This window comes from Lonchura striata, chromosome W (genome assembly GCF_050655825.1).
Source record: "Lonchura striata isolate lonStrDom1 chromosome W, ASM5065582v1, whole genome shotgun sequence".
In the NCBI taxonomy this organism is placed as follows: Eukaryota; Metazoa; Chordata; class Aves; order Passeriformes; family Estrildidae; genus Lonchura; species Lonchura striata.
Window position 1 is genome coordinate 7,240,671 of NC_140743.1, and position 23,985 is coordinate 7,264,655.

The window sequence follows — 23,985 nt, forward strand, 5'->3', positions numbered from 1 at the left end:
TTGGCCGATGTTCGAGAGCAAGGCTCGGCAGGACGTTCGACCTTACCTCAGCAGGTTGACAAAGCTTCCTAAGCCTAGTAGGATTAAGGCGAAGGGACTGGGCCAGAGTTCTAGTGTAAGGCTCGGTAGGACATTCGACCTTACCTCGGCAGGGAGACCAAGCTTCCTAAGCCTAGTAGGATTAAGGATTGGTCTGGAGTTCGAGTGTCCGGCTCGGTAAAACATTCGACCCTATCTCGTCAGGGAGACCAAGCTTCATAAGCCTAGTAGGAGCCAGTCGAAAGGACTTGGCAGAAGTTCGAGTGTAAGGCTCGGCAGGACGTTCGACCATACATCGGCAGGGAGACCAAGCTTCCTATGCCTAGAAGGAGTCAGGTGTAAGGTCTTGACAAAAGTTTGAGTGTAAGACTCGGCAAGTCGTTCAACCTTACCTCGGCATGGAGACCAAGCTTTCTAAGCCTAGTAGGAGATTCAGGCGAAGGGACTTTTGCTACAGTTCAAGTGTACTGCTCGGCAGGACGTTCGACATTACGTCTTAAAGTAGAACATGCTTCCTAAGCCTAGTAGGAGAGTCAGGCGAAAGGACTTGGCCAGAGTTCGAGTGCAAGGATCGGTAGGAGGTTCGACCTTACCTCGGCAGGGAGACCAAGCTTCCTAAGCCTAGTAGGATTCTGGTCAGGAGACTTGGCCGAAATTCGAGTGTAAGGCTTGGCAGGACGTTCGACATTACCTCGGCAGGGTGACCAAGCTTCCTAAGCCTAATAGGAGTCAGGCGAAGGGACTTGGCCGATGTTCGAGTGTAAGGCTCAGCAGGGCCTTCGACCTCACCTCGGCAGGGAGACCAAGCTTCCTAAGCCTAGTAGGATTCTGGTCAGGAGACTTGCCCGAAATTCGAGTGTAAGGCTCGGCAGGACGTTCGACATTACCTCGGCAGGGTGACCAAGCTTCCTAAGCCTAATAGGAGTCAGGCGAAGGGACTTGGCAGAAATTCGAGTGTAAGGCTCGGCAGGACGTTCGACCTTACCTCAGCAGGTTGACAAAGCTTCCTAAGACTAATTTAATTCAGTCAAAGGGACTGGGACGGATTTCGAGTGTAAGGCTCGGCAGGAGGTTCGATTTTATCTCGTAAGGGAGACCAAGCTTCATAAGCCTAGTAGGAGTCAAGCAAAATGACTTTTCCGCAGTTCGACTGTACCGCTTGGCAGAAGGTTCGACATTACCTCGGCAGGGAGACCAACCTTCCTAAGCCTAATAGGACTCAGGTGAAGGGACTTGGCCGATGCTCTAGTGTAAGGCTCGGCAGGACGTTCGACCTTATTTCGGCAGGGAGACCAAGCTTCCTAAGACTAGTAGGAGTCAGGCGTAGGGACTTGGCCGGAATTCGAGTGTAAGGCTCAGCAGGACGTTCGACCTTTCCTTGTCAGGTACATCAATACTCCTAAGCCTAGTAGGAGATTCAGGTGAAGGAACATGGCCAGAGTTCGAGTGTAAGGCTCGGAGAGGCATTCGACTCTACCTCGGCAGGGAGACCAAGCTTCCTAATCTTAGTAGGAGCCAGGCGAAGGGACTTGGCTGGAGTTCGAGTGTAAGGCTCGGCAGAACGTTCGACATTACCTTGGCAGGGTGACCAAGCTTCCTAAGCCTAATAGGAGTCAGGCGATGGGACGTGGCCGATGTTCGAGAGTAAGCCTCGGCAGGACGTTCGACCTTACCTCAGCAGGTTGACAAAGCTTCCTAAGCCTAGTAGGATTAAGGCGAAGGGACTGGGTCAGAATTCGAGTATAAGGCGCGGCAGGATGTTCGACATTACCTCGTCAGGGAAACCAAGATTCCTAAGCCTAGTCGGAGTCAGGCGTTGGGTCTTGGCCGGAGTTCAAGTGTGAGGCTCTGCAGGACATTCGTCCCGACATCAGCAGGGAGACCAATCTTCCTAAGCCTAGTAGGATTCGGGCCAGGAGACCTGGCCGAAGTTGGAGTGTAAGGCTCGGCAGGACTTTTGACCTTAACTCAGCAGGTTGAAAAAGCTTCCTAAGCCTAGTAGGATTAAGGCGAAGGGACTGGGCCGGAGTTGTAGTGTAAGTCTCTGCAGGACATTCGACCTTACCTCGGCAGGGAGACCAAGATTCATAAGCTTAGTAGGAGCAAGGCAAAGGGACTTCGCCGAAGTTCGAGTGTAAGGCTCGGCAGGACGTTCGACCTTACCTCGGCAGGGAGACCAAGCCTCCTAGGCCTAGAAGGAGTCAGGTGTAAGGTCTTGACAGAAGTTCAAGTGTAAGGCTCGGAGAGACATTCGACTTTACCTCGGCAGGGTGACCAAGCTTCCTAAGCCTAATAGGAGTCAGGCGAAGGGACTTGGCCGATGTTCGAGTGTAAGGCTCGGCAGGACCTTCGACCTCACCTCGGCATGAGGACCATACTTCCTAATCCTAGTAGGATTCTGATCAGGAGACTTGGCCGAAATTCGAGTGTAAGGCTCGGCAGGACGTTCGACCTTACCTCAGCAGGTTGACAAAGCTTCCTAAGACTAATTTAATTCAGTCAAAGGGACTGGGACGGATTTCGAGTGTAAGGTTCGGCAGGAGGTTCGATTTTATCTCGTAAGGGAGACCAAGCTTCATAAGCCTAGTAGGAGTCAAGCAAAATGACTTTTCCGCAGTTCGACTGTACCGCTTGGCAGAAGGTTCGACATTACCTCGGCAGGGAGACCAACCTTCCTAAGCCTAATAGGACTCAGGCGAAGGGACTGGGCCGGAGTTGTAGTGTAAGTCTCTGCAGGACATTCGACCTTACTTCGGCAGGGAGACCAAGCTTCATAAGCTTAGTAGGAGCAATGCAAAGGGACTTGGCAGAAGTTCGAGTGTAAGGCTCGGCAGGACGTTCGACCTTACCTCGGTAGGGAGACCAAGCTTCCTAGGCCTAGAAGGGGTCAGGTGTAAGGTCTTGACGGAAGTTCGAGTGTAAGGCTTGGCAAGACGTTAGACCTTACCTCGGTATGGAGACCAAGCTTTCTAAGCCTAGTAGGAGATTCAGGCGGAAGGACTTTGCTACAGTTCAAGCGTACTGCTCGGTAGGACGTTCGACATTACTTCGGAAAGTAGACCATACTACCTAAGCTTAGTAGGAGAGTCAGGCGAAAGGACTTGGCCAGAGTTCGAGTGTAAGGCTCGGTAGGACGTTCGACCTTACCTCGGCAGGGAGACCAATATTCCTAAGCCTCGTAGGAGAGTAGGGCGAAGGGACTTGTCCAGAGTTCGAGCGTAAAGCTCGGCAGGACGTTCGACCTTACCTCGGCAGGAAGACCAAGCTTCCTAAACCTAATAGTTTTCAGGCGCGGGGACTTGGCCGGAGTTCGAGTGTAAGGCTCGGCAGGACGTTTGACAATACTTTGGCAAAGAGACCAAGATTCCTAAGCCGTGTAGGAGACAAGCCAAATGACTTTGCCGGAGTTCGAGGGTAAGGCTAAGCAGGAGGTTCGACTTTATCTCGTCAGGGAGACCCACCTTCCTAAGCCTAATAGGACTCAGGTGAAGGGACTTGGCCGATGCTCTAGTGTAATGCTCGGCAGGAAGTTCGACATTACCTCGGCAGGGTGACCAAGCTTCCTAAGCCTAATAGGAGTCAGGCGAAGGGACTTGGCCGATGTTCATGTGTAAGTCTCGGAAGGACCTTCGACCTCACCTCGGCAGGGAGACCAAGCTTCCTAAGCCTAGTAGGATTCAGGTCAGGAGACTTGGCCGAAATTCGAGTGTAAGGTTTGGCAGGACGTTCGACCTTACCTCCGCAGGTTGACAAAGCTTCCTGAGCCTAGTAGGATTAAGGCAAATGGACTGGGCCGGAGTTCGAGCGTAAGACTCAGCAGGACGTTTGACCTTTCCTTGGCAGGTAGACCTATACTCCGAAGCCTAGTAGGAGATTCAAGTGTAGAGACTTGGCCAGAGTTCAAGTGTAAGGCTCCGAGAGACATTTGACTTTACCTCGGCAGGGAGACCAAGCTTCCTAAGCTTAGTAGGAGCCAGGCGAAGGGACTTGGCTGGAGTTTGAGTGTAAGGCTCAGCAGAACGTTCGACATTACCTCGGCAGGGTGACCAAGCTTCCTAAGCCTAATAGGAGTCAGGCGAAGGGACTTGGCCGATGTTCTAGTGTAAGGCTCGGAAGGACCTTCGACCTCACCTCGGCAGGGAGACCAAGCTTCCTAAACCTAGTAGGATTTTGGTCAGGAGACTTGGCCGAAATTCAAGTGTAAGGCTCGGCAGGACGTTCGGCCTTACCTCAGCAGGTTGTCAAAGCTTCCTAAGCCTAGTAGGATTCAGACCAGGAGACTTGGCCGAAGTTCGAGTGTAAGGCTTGGCAGGACATTCGACCTTACCTCAGCAGGTTGACCAAGCTTCCTAAGCCTAGTAGGATTAAGGCGAAGGGATTGGGCCGGAGTTCGAGTGTCAGGCTCGGTAAAACGTTCGACCCTATCACGTCAGGGAGACCAAGCTTCCTAAGACTAGTAGGAGTCAGGCGTAGGTTCTTGGCCGGAATTCGAGTGTAAGGCTCAGCAGGACGTTCGATCTTTCCTTGGCCGGTAGACCTATACTCCTAAGCCTAGTAGGAGATTCAGGTGAAGGAACATGGCCAGAGTTCGAGTGTAAGGCTCGGAGAGGCATTCGACTCTACCTCGGCAGGGAGACCAAGCTTCTTAAGATTAGTAGGAGCCAGGCGAAGGGACTTGGCTGGAATTCGAGTGTAAGGCTCGGCAGAACGTTCGACATTACCTTGGCAGGGTGACCAAGCTTCCTAAGCCTAATAGGAGTCAGGCGATGGGACGTGGCCGATGTTCGAGAGTAAGTCTCGGCAGGACGTTCGACCTTACCTCAGCAGGTTGACAAAGCTTCCTAAGCCTAGTAGGATTAAGGCGAAGGGACTGGGTCAGAATTCGAGTATAAGGCGCGGCAGGATGTTCGACATTACCTCGTCAGGGAAACCAAGATTCCTAAGCCTAGTCGGAGTCAGGCGTTGGGTCTTGGCCGGAGTTCAAGTGTGAGGCTCTGCAGGACATTCGTCCCGACATCAGCAGGGAGACCAATCTTCCTAAGCCTAGTAGGATTCGGGCCAGGAGACCTGGCCGAAGTTGGAGTGTAAGGCTCGGCAGGACTTTTGACCTTAACTCAGCAGGTTGAAAAAGCTTCCTAAGCCTAGTAGGATTAAGGCGAAGGGACTGGGCCGGAGTTGTAGTGTAAGTCTCTGCAGGACATTCGACCTTACCTCGGCAGGGAGACCAAGCTTCATAAGCTTAGTAGGAGCAAGGCAAAGGGACTTCGCCGATGTTCGAGTGTAAGGCTCGGCAGGACGTTCGACCTTACCTCGGCAGGGAGACCAAGCCTCCTAGGCCTAGAAGGAGTCAGGTGTAAGGTCTTGACGGAAGTTCAAGTGTAAGGCTCGGAGAGACATTCGACTTTACCTCGGCAGGGTGACCAAGCTTCCTAAGCCTAATAGGAGTCAGGCGAAGGGACTTGGCCGATGTTCGAGTGTAAGGCTCGGCAGGACCTTCGACCTCACCTCGGCATGAGGACCATACTTCCTAATCCTAGTAGGATTCTGATCAGGAGACTTGGCCGAAATTCGAGTGCAAGGCTCGGCAGGACGTTCGGCCCTACCTCAGCAGGTTGACAAAGCTTCCTAAGCCTAGTAGGATTCTGATCAGGAGACTTGGCCGAAATTCGAGTGTAAGGCTCGGCAGGACGTTCGGCCTTACCTCAGCAGGTTGACAAATCTTCCTAAGCCTAGTAGGATTCTGATCAGGAGACTTGGCCGAAATTCGAGTGTAAGGCTCGGCAGGACGTTCGGCCTTACCTCAGCAGGTTGACAAAGCTTCCTAAGCCTAGTAGGATTCAGACCAGGAGACTAGGCAGAAGTTCGAGTGTAAGGCTCGGCAGCACGTTTGACCTTACCTCAGCAGGTTGACCAAGCTTCCTAAGCTGTCTTGGTTCGACAAGACAGGAGTCTGTGGAAGAGGGCAAAGCCTCCTGTGCAATGGAGAACGGCAAAACCCCCCTTCTCTTAATTACCAGGATCTTTAAATTAAAAGGCTCTCAGGCAAAGATGTGGGAATGGGAGTAACAATTCTTTACTAGGAGAAAACTAGACAACAATTTAAAAAGGCAAATGCAATCGGTACAAACAAAACCAGTGAGAAAGTCCAGAACCTGAGGAGTCGGGGTGCCCGTAGCAGTTCTGCTGGGACAATTGCTCCCCTTGCAATGGTTGATGAGTTGCAGCTGCAGTGGTGATCTTTAGAAGGGTATAGTTTTCCTCTGAAGATCTGGTGGCAGTGGGGCCGGTCTTCCTCTGCGCCGGGGTTGCCTCTGAGCTCCGCTGCCGTCGCCTCAGCGCGCTCCGGCTGCTTCGCTGCGAGATCCCGCGAAGAGAGAGAGAGAGAGCTGCTTCTCTGGGAATCCCGCAAAGAGAGAGAGCGAGCTGCTTCTCTCGGAGTCCCGCCCAGAAAGCTGCCTCCTCTCCCCAAAAAGCTACCCCTTTAAACAATAATAGAGTGCTTGGCTACCCCCTCTGGGTGGGATCCCTCACGGTGTTACATTTACCAGCCCGGCAGTGAGTCAGTCAATAGTGTATAAACAAACCATTGCCTCTACGGGGCAAACCATTGTCTCTGAGAGAGATAACAAAAACCTGTCCAACCGGTTTGCCTTCAACAGATGGCAAATGGAATACAAGCTTATCTTACAACCCAGGACACTAAGCCTAGTAGGATTAAGGCGAAGGGACTGGGCCGGAGTTCGAGTGTCATGCTCGGTAAAACATTAGACCCTATCTCGTCAGGGAGACCAAGCTTCATAAGCCTAGTAGGAGCCAGTCGAAAGGACTTGGCAGAAGTTCGAGTGTAAGGCTCGGCAGGACGTTCGACCATACCTCGGCTGGGAGACCAAGCTTCCTAGGCCTAGAAGGAGTCAGGTGTAAGGTCTTGACAAAAGTTTGAGTGTAAGGCTCGGCAAGACGTTCGACCTTACCTCGGCATGGAGACCAAGCTTTCTAAGCATAGTAGGAGATTCAGGCAAAGGGACTTTGCTACAGTTCAAGCGCACTGCTCGGCAGGACGTTCGACATTACGTCGGAAAGTAGAACATGCTTCCTAAGCCTAGTAGGAGAGTCAGGCGAAAGGACTTGGCCAGAGTTCGAGTGTAAGGCTCGGTAGGACGTTCGACCTTACCTCGGCAGGGAGACCAAGCTTCCTAAGCTTAGTAGGAGCCAGGCGAAGGGACTTGGCCGAAGTTCGAGTATACGGCTCGGCAGGACGTTCGACCTCATCTCAGCAGGGTGACCAAGCTTCCTAAGTGTCGTGGTTTGACACGGAAAGATAATTTTTCCCGGAAGGAAGAGGTCAATTTAGATATTGACCAATTGAAAGTAGACACGCCTCTGAGAACACAGAGGGGTTGAAAGCAGAATTCCCAGGGGAACTCGCTCTCTTTGGTTCCGGTCAGCGTGCAGTGCAGACCTTCCCCCCCAGCCACGAGCTGGGTGGGGGAGGGGAAGCCCATGGCCTGAGAAAGGTAGGCCGAAAGCCCCAAGGGTGGTGAAAGGACTGGAATCGGGCTGGCCCCTGCAGATGGAAGGGTGGAAGAAATCTGGGATGTCTCCATTTCCCCCCCACCAGAGTTCCTCTCCCGAGAGGGAGAGAGAAAGCCGCAAGGAAGGAGGAGCGGGGGGAGCTGCTGCAAGGTGCCCAGTCGTGTGGGAGTTGCTGGATGTCCGGGCATCGAGCCATCCTGGGAGTTCGGACTTTTAACCCTTCCTTGAGAAATGAAAGCTTTGTGAATTTTCCTTTCCCCTCCTCGGTTTGAAAGAGAGGAAGAGGGACACCTTGGACCCTGGGATGGGATGTTGGAAGGAGGAATTCTGGATGGGAGGGGGACAAGGAGTGGCTTTTGGCTGGACTTTTCCGTGTTAGCCACAACCTGAACCAAATCTTCTCCGTCAAGAGGGACTGTGTTTTGGGAGGATGCCAGTGAGTCAAGAGACCTGCTTCAGCTGAGAAAAAGACAAAAGTGGAGTGAACAGAGAAAAGGTTAGGGGGTTTGTGGTGGCGCCCCCTTGCCCTGGAAAGGAAAAGAGAAGAGAAGAAGATCTCTGTTCTTGAGCCCTCGGCCCCAGGGGAAAATGGGGGGGGACTGTGGTCCCAAACAATGAAAAACTGAACTGTTGTTTTCTCCCCTCTTGGCAGGGCATCCTTGAAAGGAAAAATCCTAAAGGCAGTGACCATCCATGCATTGGTGGTGAGAACACTGTGCATGGAAAGGAGAAGGGTCACCATGGCAAACTTTTTCTCCGGGCGGTGCCATGTGTGACATGGAAACACAGGATGTGGAGCTGTGTTTCTTGGGGGGTCTGTGGCACAGGAGAGACTCTGTTCCCTCGATGGACTGAGTATCGGTTGTTTGGAGGGTGGAAACCTGATTGGGGTCCAGATTGTGTCTCACTGTGGTTTGTTGGAGTTGGGTGGTGGGGGGGGAGGAATGTTTTGCAAGGTTTTCATTTGGATCTTTGTGTGGTTTTTTTTCCCTTCTTTAGTTTTCTCTTTTCTTTTGTAGTGGTAGTTTAATAAAGTTTCTTTTCCTGTTATTAAGCTTGGGCCTGCTTTGCTCTATTCTAGATTCCACTTCACAGCATTCAAGGTAGGGATCACATTCTCATGGGGGCACTGGCATTGTGCCAGTGTCAAACCATGACACTAAGCCTAAGAGGACTCAGGCGAAGGGACTCGGCCGATGTTCTAGTGTAAGGCTCGGCAGGACCTTCAACCTCACCTCGGCAGGGAGACCAAGCTTCCTAAGCCTAGAAGGATTCTGATCAAGAGACTTGGCGGAAATTCGAGTGTAAGGCTCGGCAGGACCTTAGGCCTTACCTCAGCAGGTTGACCAAGCTTCCTAAGCCTAGTAGGATTAAGGCGAAGGGACTGGGCCGGAGTTCGAGTGTAAGGCTCGGCAAAACATTCGACCCTATCTCGTCAGGGAGACCAAGCTTCATAAGCTTAGCAGGAGTCAGTTGAAAGGACTTGGCCGGAGTTCGAGTGTAAGGCTCGGCAGGACGTTTGACCTTACCTCAGCAGGGAGACAAAGATTCCTAAGCCTAGTAAGAGTCAGGCTTGGAGATTTGGCCAGAGTTAGAGCGTAAGGCTCGGCAGGACGTTCGACCTTACCTCGGCAGGGAGACCAAGCTTCGTAAGACTAGTAGGAGTCAGGCGTAGGGACTTGGCCGGAATTTGAGGGTAAGGCTCAGCAGGACGTTCGACTTTTCCTTGGTAGGTTGACCTATACTCCTAAGACTAGTAGGAGATTCAGGTGAATCGACTTGTTCAGAGTTCGAGTGTAAGGCTCGGAGAGACGTTCGACCTTACCTCGGAAGGTTGACCGAGCTTTCTAAGCCTAGTCGGATTAAAGCGAAGGGACTGGGCAGAATTGGAGTGTAAGGCTCGGTAGGACGTTCGACCTTACCTCGGGAGGAAGACCAAGCTTCCTAAGCCTTGTAGGAGAGTAGGGCGAAAGGACTTGTCCAGAGTTCGAGTGGAAGGCTCGGCAGAATTTTCGACATTACCTCGGCAGGGTGACCAAGCTTCCTAAGCCTAATAGGAGTCAGGCGAAGGGACTTGGCCGATGTTCGTGTGTAAGGCTCGGAAGGACCTTCGACCTCGCCTCCGCAGGGAGACCAAGCTTCCTAAGCCTAGTAGGATTCAGGCCAGGAGACTTGGCCGAAGTTCGAGTATAAGGCTCAGCAGAACGTTTGACCTTTCCTTGGCAGGTAGATCTATACTCCTAAGCCTAGTAGGAGATTCAGGTGAAGGGACTTGGCCAGAGTTCGAGTGTAAGGCTCTGAGAGACATTCGACTTTACCTCGGCAGGGAGACCAAGCTTCCTAAGCTTAGTAGGAGCCAGGCGAAGAGACTTGGCTGGAGTTTGAGTGTAAGGCTCAGCAGAACGTTCGACATTACCTCGGCAGGGTGACCATACTCCTAAGCCTAGTAGGAGTCAGCCGAAGGGACTTGGCCGATGTTCGAGTGTAAGGCTCGGCAGGACCTTCGACCTCACCTCGGCAGGGAGACCAAGCATCCTCAGCCTAGTAGGATTCCGATCAGGAGACTTGGCCAAAATTCGAGTGTAAGGCTCGGCAGGACGTTCGACCTTACCTCAGCAGGTTGACAAAGCTTCCTAAGCCTAGTAGGATTGAGGCGAATGGACTGGGTCAGAGTTCGAGTGTAAGGCTCGGCAGGACGTTCGAACTTATCTCGTCAGGGAGACCAAGATTCCTAAGACTAGTAGGAGTCAGGCGTAGGGACTTGGCCGGAATTGGAGTGTAAGGCTCAGCAGGACGTCCGACCTTTCCTTGGCAGGTAGACCAATACTCCTAAACCTAGAAGGGGATTCAGGTGAAGGGACATGGCCAGAGTTCGAGTGAAAGGCTAGGAGAGACATTCGACTTTACCTCGGCAGGGAGACCAAGCTTCCTAAGATTACTAGAAGCCAGGCGAAAGGACATGGCTGGAATTCGAATGTAATGCTCGGCAGAACGTTCGACATTACCTCGGCAGGTTGACAAAGCTTCCTAAGCCTAGTAGGATTCAGGCGAAGGGACTGGGCCGATGTTCGAGTGTAAGGCTCGGCAAGACCTTCGACCTCACCTCGGCAGGGAGACCAAGTTTCCTAAGCCTAGTGGGATTCAGGTCAGGAGAGTTGGCCGAAATTCGACTGTAAGGCTCGGCAGGACGTTCGACCTTACCTCAGCAGGTTGACAAAGCTTCCTAAGCCTAGTAGGATTAAGGCGAAGGGACTGGGCCGGAGTTCGAGTGTAAGGCTCGGCAGGACGTTCGACCTTACCTCGGCAGGGAGACCAAGCTTCCTAGGCCTAGAAGGAGTCAGGTGTAAGGTCTTGACGGAAGTTCGAGTGTAAGGCTCGGCAAGATGTTCGACCGTTCCTCGGCAGGGAGACCAAGCTTTCTAAGCCTAGTAGGAGATTCAGGTGAAGGGACTTTGCTAGAGTTCAAGCGTACTGCTCGGCAGGACGTTCGACATTACGTCGGCAAGTAGACCATGCTTCCTAAGCCTAGTAGAAGAGTCAGGCGAAAGGACTTGGCCAGAGATCGAGTGTAAGGCTCGGTAGGACGTTCGACATTATTTTGGCAAAGAGACCACGCTTCGTAAGCCTTGTTGGAGTCAAGACAAATGATTTTGCCGGAGATGGATTGTAAGGCTCAGCAGAACTTTTGACATTTCCTGAGCAGGGTGACCAACTTTCCTAAGCCTAAAAGGAGTCTGGTGAAGGTACTTGGCCAGAGTTCGAGTGTAAGGCTCTGCAGGACGTTCAAACTTACCTCGGCAGGGAGACCAGGCTTCCTATGTGTAGTAGGATTCAGGCCTGGAGACCTGGCCGAAGTTCGAGTGTAAGGCTCGGCAGGACATTCGACCTTACCTCAGCAGGTTGACCAAACTTCCTAAGCCTAGTAGGATTAAGGCGAAGGGACTGGGCCGGAGCTCGAGTGTAAGGCTCGGGAGGAGGTTCGACTTTATCTCGTCAGGGAGACCAACCTTCCTTGCCTAATAGGACTCAGGTGAAGGGACTTGGCCGATGCTCTAGTGTAAGGCTCGGCAGGACGTTCGACATTACCTCAGCAGGGACACCAAGATTCCTAAGACTAGTAAGAGTCAGGCGTGGAGATTTGGCCAGAGTTAGAGCGTAAGGCTCGGCAGGACGTTCGACCTTACCTCGGCAGGGAGACCAAGCTTCGTAAGACTAGTAGGAGTCAGGCGTAGGGACTTGGCAGGAATTCGAGGGTAAGGCTCAGCAGGACGTTCGACTTTTCCTTGGCAGGTAGACCTATACTCCTAAGCCTTCTAGAAGATTCAGGTTAAACGACTTGGTCTGAGTTCGAGTGTAAGGCTCGGAGAGACGTTCGACTCTACCTCGGCAGGTTGACCAAGCTTCCTAAGCCTAGTAGGATTAAAGCGAAGGGACTGGGCCGGAGTTGGAGTGTAAGGCTCGGTAGGACGTTCGACCTTACCTCGGCAGGAAGGCCAATATTCCTAAGCCTTGTAGGAGAGTAGGGCGAAAGGACTTTTCCAGAGTTCGAGTGGAAGGCTCGGCAGAATGTTCGACATTACCTCAGCAGGTTGACAAAGCTTCCTAAGCCTAGTAGGATTAAGGCGAAGGGACTGGGCCGGAGTTCGAGTGTAAGGCTCGGCAGAATGTTCGCCCTTACCTCGGCAAGGAGACCAAGCTTCCTAAGCCTAGTAGGATTCTGGTCAGAAGACATGGCCGAAATGCGAGTGTAAGGCTCGGCAGGACGTTCGACTTTACCTCAGCAGGTTGACAAATCTTCCTAAGCCTAGTAGTATTAAGGCGAAGGGACTGGGCCGGAGTTCGAGTGTAAGGCTCGGCAGAATGTTCGCCCTTATCTCGGCAAAGAGGCCAAGCTTCCTTAGCCTAGTAGGAGTCAGGCGTTGGGTCTTGGCCGGAGTTCAAGTGTAAGGCTCGCAGGACGTTCAACATTACCTCGGCAGGGAGACCAAGCTTCGTAAGCCTAGCAGGATTCAGGCCAGGAGACTTGGCCGAAGTTCGAGTGTAAGGCTCAGCAGGAAGTTTGACCTTTCCTTGGCACGTAGCTCTATACGCCTAAGCCTAGTAGGAGATTCAGGTGAAGGGACTTGGCCAGAGTTCGAGTGTAATGCTCGGAGAGAATCGACTTTACCTCGGCAGGGTGACCAAGCTTCCTAAGCTTAATAGGAGTCAGGCGAAGGGACTTGGCTGATGTTCTAGTGTAAGGCTCGGCAGGACCTTCGACCTCACCTCGGCAGGGAGACCAAGCTTCCTAAGCCTAGTAGGATTCTGGTCAGAACACTTGGCCGAAATTCGAGTGTAAGGCTTGGCAGGACATTCGGCCTTACCTCAGCAGGTTGACAAAGCTTCCTAAGCCTAGTAGGATTCAGTCCAGGAGCCTTGGCCGAAGTTCGAGTGTAAGGCTTGGCAGGACGTTCGACCTTACCTCGGAGGGTTGACCAAGCTTCCTAAGCCTAATTTAATTCAGACGAAGGGACTGGGACGGATTTCGAGTGTAAGGCTCGGCAGGAGGTTCAATTTTATCTCGTAAGGGAGACCAAGCTTCATAAGCCTAGTAGGAGTCAAGCGAAATGACTTTTCCGCAGTTCGACTGTACCACTTGGCAGAACGTTCGACATTATCTCGGCAGGGAGACCAACCTTCCTAAGCCTAATATGAATCAGGTGAAGGGACTTGGCCGATGCTCTAGTGAAAGGCTCGGCAGGACGTTCGACCTTACCTCGGCAGGGAGACCAAGCTTCCTAATACTAGTAGGAGTCAGGCGTAGGGACTTGGCCGGAATTCGAGTTTAGGGCTCAGCAGGACGTTCGACCGTTCCTTGGCAGGTAGACCAATACTCCTAAGCCTAGTAGGAGATTCAGGTGAAGGGACATGGCCAGAGTTCGAGTGTAAGGCTCGGAGAGACATTCGACTCTACCTCGGCTGGGAGACCAAGCTTCCTAAGATTAGTAGGAGCCAGGCGAAGGGACTTGGCTGGAATTCGAGTGTAAGGCTCGGCAGAACGTTCGACATTACCTCGGCAGGGTGACCAAGCTTCCTAGGCCTAATAGGAGTCTGGCGAAGGGACTTGGCCGATGTTCGAGAGCAAGGCTCGGCAGGACGTTCGACCTTACCTCAGCAGGTTGACAAAGCTTCCTAAGCCTAGTAGGATTAAGGCGAAGGGACTGGGCCAGAGTTCTAGTGTAAGGCTCGGTAGGACATTCGACCTTACCTCGGCAGGGAGACCAAGCTTCCTAAGCCTAGTAGGATTAAGGATTGGTCTGGAGTTCGAGTGTCAGGCTCGGTAAAACATTCGACCCTATCTCGTCAGGGAGACCAAGCTTCATAAGCCTAGTAGGAGCCAGTCGAAAGGACTTGGCAGAAGTTCGAGTGTAAGGCTCGGCAGGACGTTCGACCATACATCGGCAGGGAGACCAAGCTTCCTATGCCTAGAAGGAGTCAGGTGTAAGGTCTTGACAAAAGTTTGAGTGTAAGACTCGGCAAGTCGTTCGACCTTACCTCGGCATGGAGACCAAGCTTTCTAAGCCTAGTAGGAGATTCAGGCGAAGGGACTTTTGCTACAGTTCAAGTGTACTGCTCGGCAGGACGTTCGACATTACGTCTTAAAGTAGAACATGCTTCCTAAGCCTAGTAGGAGAGTCAGGCGAAAGGACTTGGCCAGAGTTCGAGTGCAAGGATCGGTAGGACGTTCGACCTTACCTCGGCAGGGAGACCAAGCTTCCTAAGCCTAGTAGGATTCTGGTCAGGAGACTTGGCCGAAATTCGAGTGTAAGGCTTGGCAGGACGTTTGACCTTACCTCAGCAGGTTGACCAAGCTTCCTAAGCTGTCTTGGTTCGACAAGACAGGAGTCTGTGGAAGAGGGCAAAGCCTCCTGTGCAATGGAGAACGGCAAAACCCCCCTTCTCTTAATTACCAGGATCTTTAAATTAAAAGGCTCTCAGGCAAAGATGTGGGAATGGGAGTAACAATTCTTTACTAGGAGAAAACTAGACAACAATTTAAAAAGGCAAATGCAATCGGTACAAACAAAACCAGTGAGAAAGTCCAGAACCTGAGGAGTCGGGGTGCCCGTAGCAGTTCTGCTGGGACAATTGCTCCCCTTGCAATGGTTGATGAGTTGCAGCTGCAGTGGTGATCTTTAGAAGGGTATAGTTTTCCTCTGAAGATCTGGTGGCAGTGGGGCCGGTCTTCCTCTGCGCCGGGGTTGCCTCTGAGCTCCGCTGCCGTCGCCTCAGCGCGCTCCGGCTGCTTCGCTGCGAGATCCCGCGAAGAGAGAGAGAGAGAGCTGCTTCTCTGGGAATCCCGCAAAGAGAGAGAGCGAGCTGCTTCTCTCGGAGTCCCGCCCAGAAAGCTGCCTCCTCTCCCCAAAAAGCTACCCCTTTAAACAATAATAGAGTGCTTGGCTACCCCCTCTGGGTGGGATCCCTCACGGTGTTACATTTACCAGCCCGGCAGTGAGTCAGTCAATAGTGTATAAACAAACCATTGCCTCTACGGGGCAAACCATTGTCTCTGAGAGAGATAACAAAAACCTGTCCAACCGGTTTGCCTTCAACAGATGGCAAATGGAATACAAGCTTATCTTACAACCCAGGACACTAAGCCTAGTAGGATTAAGGCGAAGGGACTGGGCCGGAGTTCGAGTGTCATGCTCGGTAAAACATTAGACCCTATCTCGTCAGGGAGACCAAGCTTCATAAGCCTAGTAGGAGCCAGTCGAAAGGACTTGGCAGAAGTTCGAGTGTAAGGCTCGGCAGGACGTTCGACCATACCTCGGCTGGGAGACCAAGCTTCCTAGGCCTAGAAGGAGTCAGGTGTAAGGTCTTGACAAAAGTTTGAGTGTAAGGCTCGGCAAGACGTTCGACCTTACCTCGGCATGGAGACCAAGCTTTCTAAGCATAGTAGGAGATTCAGGCAAAGGGACTTTGCTACAGTTCAAGCGCACTGCTCGGCAGGACGTTCGACATTACGTCGGAAAGTAGAACATGCTTCCTAAGCCTAGTAGGAGAGTCAGGCGAAAGGACTTGGCCAGAGTTCGAGTGTAAGGCTCGGTAGGACGTTCGACCTTACCTCGGCAGGGAGACCAAGCTTCCTAAGCTTAGTAGGAGCCAGGCGAAGGGACTTGGCCGAAGTTCGAGTATACGGCTCGGCAGGACGTTCGACCTCATCTCAGCAGGGTGACCAAGCTTCCTAAGTGTCGTGGTTTGACACGGAAAGATAATTTTTCCCGGAAGGAAGAGGTCAATTTAGATATTGACCAATTGAAAGTAGACACGCCTCTGAGAACACAGAGGGGTTGAAAGCAGAATTCCCAGGGGAACTCGCTCTCTTTGGTTCCGGTCAGCGTGCAGTGCAGACCTTCCCCCCCCAGCCACGAGCTGGGTGGGGGAGGGGAAGCCCATGGCCTGAGAAAGGTAGGCCGAAAGCCCCAAGGGTGGTGAAAGGACTGGAATCGGGCTGGCCCCTGCAGATGGAAGGGTGGAAGAAATCTGGGATGTCTCCATTTCCCCCCCACCAGAGTTCCTCTCCCGAGAGGGAGAGAGAAAGCCGCAAGGAAGGAGGAGCGGGGGGAGCTGCTGCAAGGTGCCCAGTCGTGTGGGAGTTGCTGGATGTCCGGGCATCGAGCCATCCTGGGAGTTCGGACTTTTAACCCTTCCTTGAGAAATGAAAGCTTTGTGAATTTTCCTTTCCCCTCCTCGGTTTGAAAGAGAGGAAGAGGGACACCTTGGACCCTGGGATGGGATGTTGGAAGGAGGAATTCTGGATGGGAGGGGGACAAGGAGTGGCTTTTGGCTGGACTTTTCCGTGTTAGCCACAACCTGAACCAAATCTTCTCCGTCAAGAGGGACTGTGTTTTGGGAGGATGCCAGTGAGTCAAGAGACCTGCTTCAGCTGAGAAAAAGACAAAAGTGGAGTGAACAGAGAAAAGGTTAGGGGGTTTGTGGTGGCGCCCCCTTGCCCTGGAAAGGAAAAGAGAAGAGAAGAAGATCTCTGTTCTTGAGCCCTCGGCCCCAGGGGAAAATGGGGGGGGACTGTGGTCCCAAACAATGAAAAACTGAACTGTTGTTTTCTCCCCTCTTGGCAGGGCATCCTTGAAAGGAAAAATCCTAAAGGCAGTGACCATCCATGCATTGGTGGTGAGAACACTGTGCATGGAAAGGAGAAGGGTCACCATGGCAAACTTTTTCTCCGGGCGGTGCCATGTGTGACATGGAAACACAGGATGTGGAGCTGTGTTTCTTGGGGGGTCTGTGGCACAGGAGAGACTCTGTTCCCTCGATGGACTGAGTATCGGTTGTTTGGAGGGTGGAAACCTGATTGGGGTCCAGATTGTGTCTCACTGTGGTTTGTTGGAGTTGGGTGGTGGGGGGGGAGGAATGTTTTGCAAGGTTTTCATTTGGATCTTTGTGTGGTTTTTTTTCCCTTCTTTAGTTTTCTCTTTTCTTTTGTAGTGGTAGTTTAATAAAGTTTCTTTTCCTGTTATTAAGCTTGGGCCTGCTTTGCTCTATTCTAGATTCCACTTCACAGCATTCAAGGTAGGGATCACATTTTCATGGGGGCACTGGCATTGTGCCAGTGTCAAACCATGACACTAAGCCTAAGAGGACTCAGGCGAAGGGACTCGGCCGATGTTCTAGTGTAAGGCTTGGCAGGACCTTCAACCTCACCTCGGCAGGGAGACCAAGCTTCCTAAGCCTAGAAGGATTCTGATCAAGAGACTTGGCGGAAATTCGAGTGTAAGGCTCGGCAGGACCTTAGGCCTTACCTCAGCAGGTTGACCAAGCTTCCTAAGCCTAGTAGGATTAAGGCGAAGGGACTGGGCCGGAGTTCGAGTGTAAGGCTCGGCAAAACATTCGACCCTATCTCGTCAGGGAGACCAAGCTTCATAAGCTTAGCAGGAGTCAGTTGAAAGGACTTGGCCGGAGTTCGAGTGTAAGGCTCGGCAGGACGTTTGACCTTACCTCAGCAGGGAGACAAAGATTCCTAAGCCTAGTAAGAGTCAGGCTTGGAGATTTGGCCAGAGTTAGAGCGTAAGGCTCGGCAGGACGTTCGACCTTACCTCGGCAGGGAGACCAAGCTTCGTAAGACTAGTAGGAGTCAGGCGTAGGGACTTGGCCGGAATTTGAGGGTAAGGCTCAGCAGGACGTTCGACTTTTCCTTGGTAGGTTGACCTATACTCCTAAGACTAGTAGGAGATTCAGGTGAATCGACTTGTTCAGAGTTCGAGTGTAAGGCTCGGAGAGACGTTCGACCTTACCTCGGAAGGTTGACCGAGCTTTCTAAGCCTAGTCGGATTAAAGCGAAGGGACTGGGCAGAATTGGAGTGTAAGGCTCGGTAGGACGTTCGACCTTACCTCGGGAGGAAGACCAAGCTTCCTAAGCCTTGTAGGAAAGTAGGGCGAAAGGACTTGTCCACAGTTCGAGTGGAAGGCTCGGCAGAATTTTCGACATTACCTTGGCAGGGTGACCAAGCTTCCTAAGCCTAATAGGAGTCAGGCGAAGGGACTTGGCCGATGTTCGTGTGTAAGGCTCGGAAGGACCTTCGACCTCGCCTCCGCAGGGAGACCAAGCTTCCTAAGCCTAGTAGGATTCAGGCCAGGAGACTTGGCCGAAGTTCGAGTGTAAGGCTCAGCAGGACGTCCGACCTTTCCTTGGCAGGTAGACCAATACTCCTAAACCTAGAAGGGGATTCAGGTGAAGGGACATGGCCAGAGTTCGAGTGAAAGGCTAGGAGAGACATTCGACTTTACCTCGGCAGGGAGACCAAGCTTCCTAAGATTACTAGAAGCCAGGCGAAAGGACATGGCTGGAATTCGAATGTAATGCTCGGCAGAACGTTCGACATTACCTCGGCAGGTTGACAAAGCTTCCTAAGCCTAGTAGGATTCAGGCGAAGGGACTGGGCCGATGTTCGAGTGTAAGGCTCGGCAAGACCTTCGACCTCACCTCGGCAGGGAGACCAAGTTTCCTAAGCCTAGTAGGATTCAGGTCAGGAGAGTTGGCCGAAATTCGACTGTAAGGCTCGGCAGGACGTTCGACCTTACCTCAGCAGGTTGACAAAGCTTCCTAAGCCTAGTAGGATTAAGGCGAAGGGACTGGGCCGGAGTTCGAGTGTAAGGCTCGGCAGGACGTTCGACCTTACCTCGGCAGGGAGACCAAGCTTCCTAGGCCTAGAAGGAGTCAGGTGTAAGGTCTTGACGGAAGTTCGAGTGTAAGGCTCGGCAAGATGTTCGACCGTTCCTCGGCAGGGAGACCAAGCTTTCTAAGCCTAGTAGGAGATTCAGGTGAAGGGACTTTGCTAGAGTCCAAGCGTACTGCTCGGCAGGACGTTCGACATTACGTCGGCAAGTAGACCATGCTTCCTAAGCCTAGTAGAAGAGTCAGGCGAAAGGACTTGGCCAGAGATCGAGTGTAAGGCTCGGTAGGACGTTCGACATTATTTTGGCAAAGAGACCAAGCTTCGTAAGCCTTGTTGGAGTCAAGACAAATGATTTTGCCGGAGATGGATTGTAAGGCTCAGCAGAATTTTTGACATTTCCTGAGCAGGGTGACCAACCTTCCTAAGCCTAAAAGGAGTCTGGTGAAGGTACTTGGCCAGAGTTCGAGTGTAAGGCTCTGCAGGACGTTCAAACTTACCTCGGCAGGGAGACCAGGCTTCCTATGTGTAGTAGGATTCAGGCCTGGAGACCTGGCCGAAGTTCGAGTGTAAGGCTCGGCAGGACATTCGACCTTACCTCAGCAGGTTGACCAAACTTCCTAAGCCTAGTAGGATTAAGGCGAAGGGACTGGGCCGGAGCTCGAGTGTAAGGCTCGGGAGGAGGTTCGACTTTATCTCGTCAGGGAGACCAACCTTCCTTGCCTAATAGGACTCAGGTGAAGGGACTTGGCCGATGCTCTAGTGTAAGGCTCGGCAGGACGTTCGACATTACCTCAGCAGGGACACCAAGATTCCTAAGACTAGTAAGAGTCAGGCGTGGAGATTTGGCCAGAGTTAGAGCGTAAGGCTCGGCAGGACGTTCGACCTTACCTCGGCAGGGAGACCAAGCTTCGTAAGACTAGTAGGAGTCAGGCGTAGGGACTTGGCAGGAATTCGAGGGTAAGGCTCAGCAGGACGTTCGACTTTTCCTTGGCAGGTAGACCTATACTCCTAAGCCTTCTAGAAGATTCAGGTTAAACGACTTGGTCTGAGTTCGAGTGTAAGGCTCGGAGAGACGTTCGACTCTACCTCGGCAGGTTGACCAAGCTTCCTAAGCCTAGTAGGATTAAAGCGAAGGGACTGGGCCGGAGTTGGAGTGTAAGGCTCGGTAGGACGTTCGACCTTACCTCGGCAGGAAGGCCAATATTCCTAAGCCTTGTAGGAGAGTAGGGCGAAAGGACTTTTCCAGAGTTCGAGTGGAAGGCTCGGCAGAATGTTCGACATTACCTCAGCAGGTTGACAAAGCTTCCTAAGCCTAGTAGGATTAAGGCGAAGGGACTGGGCCGGAGTTCGAGTGTAAGGCTCGGCAGAATGTTCGCCCTTACCTCGGCAAGGAGACCAAGCTTCCTAAGCCTAGTAGGATTCTGGTCAGAAGACATGGCCGAAATGCGAGTGTAAGGCTCGGCAGGACGTTCGACTTTACCTCAGCAGGTTGACAAATCTTCCTAAGCCTAGTAGTATTAAGGCGAAGGGACTGGGCCGGAGTTCGAGTGTAAGGCTCGGCAGAATGTTCGCCCTTATCTCGGCAAAGAGGCCAAGCTTCCTTAGCCTAGTAGGAGTCAGGCGTTGGGTCTTGGCCGGAGTTCAAGTGTAAGGCTCGCAGGACGTTCAACATTACCTCGGCAGGGAGACCAAGCTTCGTAAGCCTAGCAGGATTCAGGCCAGGAGACTTGGCCGAAGTTCGAGTGTAAGGCTCAGCAGGAAGTTTGACCTTTCCTTGGCACGTAGCTCTATACGCCTAAGCCTAGTAGGAGATTCAGGTGAAGGGACTTGGCCAGAGTTCGAGTGTAATGCTCGGAGAGAATCGACTTTACCTCGGCAGGGTGACCAAGCTTCCTAAGCTTAATAGGAGTCAGGCGAAGGGACTTGGCTGATGTTCTAGTGTAAGGCTCGGCAGGACCTTCGACCTCACCTCGGCAGGGAGACCAAGCTTCCTAAGCCTAGTAGGATTCTGGTCAGAACACTTGGCCGAAATTCGAGTGTAAGGCTTGGCAGGACATTCGGCCTTACCTCAGCAGGTTGACAAAGCTTCCTAAGCCTAGTAGGATTCAGTCCAGGAGCCTTGGCCGAAGTTCGAGTGTAAGGCTTGGCAGGACGTTCGACCTTACCTCGGAGGGTTGACCAAGCTTCCTAAGCCTAATTTAATTCAGACGAAGGGACTGGGACGGATTTCGAGTGTAAGGCTCGGCAGGAGGTTCGATTTTATCTCGTAAGGGAGACCAAGCTTCATAAGCCTAGTAGGAGTCAAGCGAAATGACTTTTCCGCAGTTCGACTGTACCACTTGGCAGAACGTTCGACATTATCTCGGCAGGGAGACCAACCTTCCTAAGCCTAATATGAATCAGGTGAAGGGACTTGGCCGATGCTCTAGTGAAAGGCTCGGCAGGACGTTCGACCTTACCTCGGCAGGGAGACCAAGCTTCCTAATACTAGTAGGAGTCAGGCGTAGGGACTTGGCCGGAATTCGAGTTTAGGGCTCAGCAGGACGTTCGACCGTTCCTTGGCAGGTAGACCAATACTCCTAAGCCTAGTAGGAGATTCAGGTGAAGGGACATGGCCAGAGTTCGAGTGTAAGGCTCGGAGAGACATTCGACTCTACCTCGGCTGGGAGAACAAGCTTCCTAAGATTAGTAGGAGCCAGGCGAAGGGACTTGGCTGGAATTCGAGTGTAAGGCTCGGCAGAACGTTCGACATTACCTCGGCAGGGTGACCAAGCTTCCTAGGCCTAATAGGAGTCTGGCGAAGGGACTTGGCCGATGTTCGAGAGCAAGGCTCGGCAGGACGTTCGACCTTACCTCAGCAGGTTGACAAAGCTTCCTAAGCCTAGTAGGATTAAGGCGAAGGGACTGGGCCAGAGTTCTAGTGTAAGGCTCGGTAGGACATTCGACCTTACCTCGGCAGGGAGACCAAGCTTCCTAAGCCTAGTAGGATTAAGGATTGGTCTGGAGTTCGAGTGTCAGGCTCGGTAAAACATTCGACCCTATCTCGTCAGGGAGACCAAGCTTCATAAGCCTAGTAGGAGCCAGTCGAAAGGACTTGGCAGAAGTTCGAGTGTAAGGCTCGGCAGGACGTTCGACCATACATCGGCAGGGAGACCAAGCTTCCTATGCCTAGAAGGAGTCAGGTGTAAGGTCTTGACAAAAGTTTGAGTGTAAGACTCGGCAAGTCGTTCGACCTTACCTCGGCATGGAGACCAAGCTTTCTAAGCCTAGTAGGAGATTCAGGCGAAGGGACTTTTGCTACAGTTCAAGTGTACTGCTCGGCAGGACGTTCGACATTACGTCTTAAAGTAGAACATGCTTCCTAAGCCTAGTAGGAGAGTCAGGCGAAAGGACTTGGCCAGAGTTCGAGTGCAAGGATCGGTAGGACGTTCGACCTTACCTCGGCAGGGAGACCAAGCTTCCTAAGCCTAGTAGGATTCTGGTCAGGAGACTTGGCCGAAATTCGAGTGTAAGGCTTGGCAGGACGTTCGACATTACCTCGGCAGGGTGACCAAGCTTCCTAAGCCTAATAGGAGTCAGGCGAAGGGACTTGGCCGATGTTCGAGTGTAAGGCTCAGCAGGGCCTTCGACCTCACCTCGGCAGGGAGACCAAGCTTCCTAAGCCTAGTAGGATTCTGGTCAGGAGACTTGCCCGAAATTCGAGTGTAAGGCTCGGCAGGACGTTCGACATTACCTCGGCAGGGTGACCAAGCTTCCTAAGCCTAATAGGAGTCAGGCGAAGGGACTTGGCCGAAATTCGAGTGTAAGGCTCGGCAGGACGTTCGACCTTACCTCAGCAGGTTGACAAAGCTTCCTAAGACTAATTTAATTCAGTCAAAGGGACTGGGACGGATTTCGAGTGTAAGGCTCGGCAGGAGGTTCGATTTTATCTCGTAAGGGAGACCAAGCTTCATAAGCCTAGTAGGAGTCAAGCAAAATGACTTTTCCGCAGTTCGACTGTACCGCTTGGCAGAAGGTTCGACATTACCTCGGCAGGGAGACCAACCTTCAAAAGCCTAATAGGACTCAGGTGAAGGGACTTGGCCGATGCTCTAGTGTAAGGCTCGGCAGGACGTTCGACCTTATTTCGGCAGGGAGACCAAGCTTCCTAAGACTAGTAGGAGTCAGGTGTGGAGATTTGGCCAGAGTTAGAGCGTAAGGCTCGGCAGGACGTTCGACCTTACCTCAGCACGGAGACCAATCTTCGTAAGACTAGTAGGAGTCAGGCGTAGGGACTTGGCCGGAATTCGAGTGTAAGGCTCAGCAGGACGTTCGACCTTTCCTTGTCAGGTACATCAATACTCCTAAGCCTAGTAGGAGATTCAGGTGAAGGAACATGGCCTGAGTTCGAGTTTAAGGCTCAATGAGACATTCGACTCTACCTCAGCAGGGAGACCTAGCTTCCTAAGATTAGTAGGAGCCAGGCGAAGGGACTTGGCTGGAATTCGAGTGTAAGGCTCGGCAGAACGTTCGACATTACCTCGGAGGGAGAAAAAGCTTCCTAAGCTTAGTAGGAGCCAGGCGAAGGGACTTGGCCAGAGTTCGAGTGTAAGGCTCGGAGAGACATTCGACTTTTCCTCGGAGGGAGAAAAAGCTTCCTAAGCTTAGTAGGAGCCAGGCGAAGGGACTTGGCTAGAGTTGGAGTGTAAGGCTCAGCAGAGCGTTCGACATTTCCCCAGCAGGGTGACCAACCTTCCTAAGCCTAAAAGGAGTCTGGTGAAGGTACTCGGCCAGAGTTCAAGTGTAAGGCTCGGCAGGACATTTAAACTTACCTCGGCAGGGAGATCAAGCTTCCTAAGCCTAGTAGGATTCAGGCCTGGAGACCTGGCCGAAGTTCGAGTGTAAGACTTGGCAGGACATTCGTGCTTACCTCAGCAGGGAGACCAAGATTCCTAAGCCTAGTAGGATTCAGGCGAAGTGTCTGGGCCGGAGTTCGATTGAAAGGCTCGGCAGGAGGTTCGACTTTATCTCGTCAGGGAGACCAAGATTCATAACCCTAGTAGGAGTCAAGCGAAATGACTTTTCCGGAGTTCGACTGTACTGCTTAGCAGAACGTTCGACATTACCTCGGCAGGGAGACCAACCTTCCTAAGCCTAATAGGACTCAGGTGAAGGGACTTGGCCGATGCTCTAGTGTAAGGCTCCGCAGGACATTCGACCTTACCTCGGCAAAGAGACCAAGCTTCCTAAGCTTAGT

At 52.3% G+C, this 23,985-nt stretch overlaps 2 long non-coding RNA genes across 2 annotated transcripts; both read left to right on the forward strand.

Annotated features, from left to right (window-relative positions):
* Nucleotides 1–7,469: 7,469 nt before the first annotated feature.
* On the forward strand, nucleotides 7,470–8,041 carry LOC146763020 (uncharacterized). Its single transcript, XR_014952664.1, has 2 exons — nucleotides 7,470–7,553; nucleotides 7,658–8,041. It is a non-coding gene; the product is annotated as an uncharacterized LOC146763020 (long non-coding RNA).
* Nucleotides 8,042–15,935: 7,894 nt separating this feature from the next.
* LOC146763021 (uncharacterized) lies at nucleotides 15,936–16,511 on the forward strand. The gene is made up of 2 exons (XR_014952665.1): nucleotides 15,936–16,023; nucleotides 16,128–16,511. It is a non-coding gene; the product is annotated as an uncharacterized LOC146763021 (long non-coding RNA).
* The last annotated feature ends 7,474 nt before the right edge of the window (nucleotides 16,512–23,985 follow it).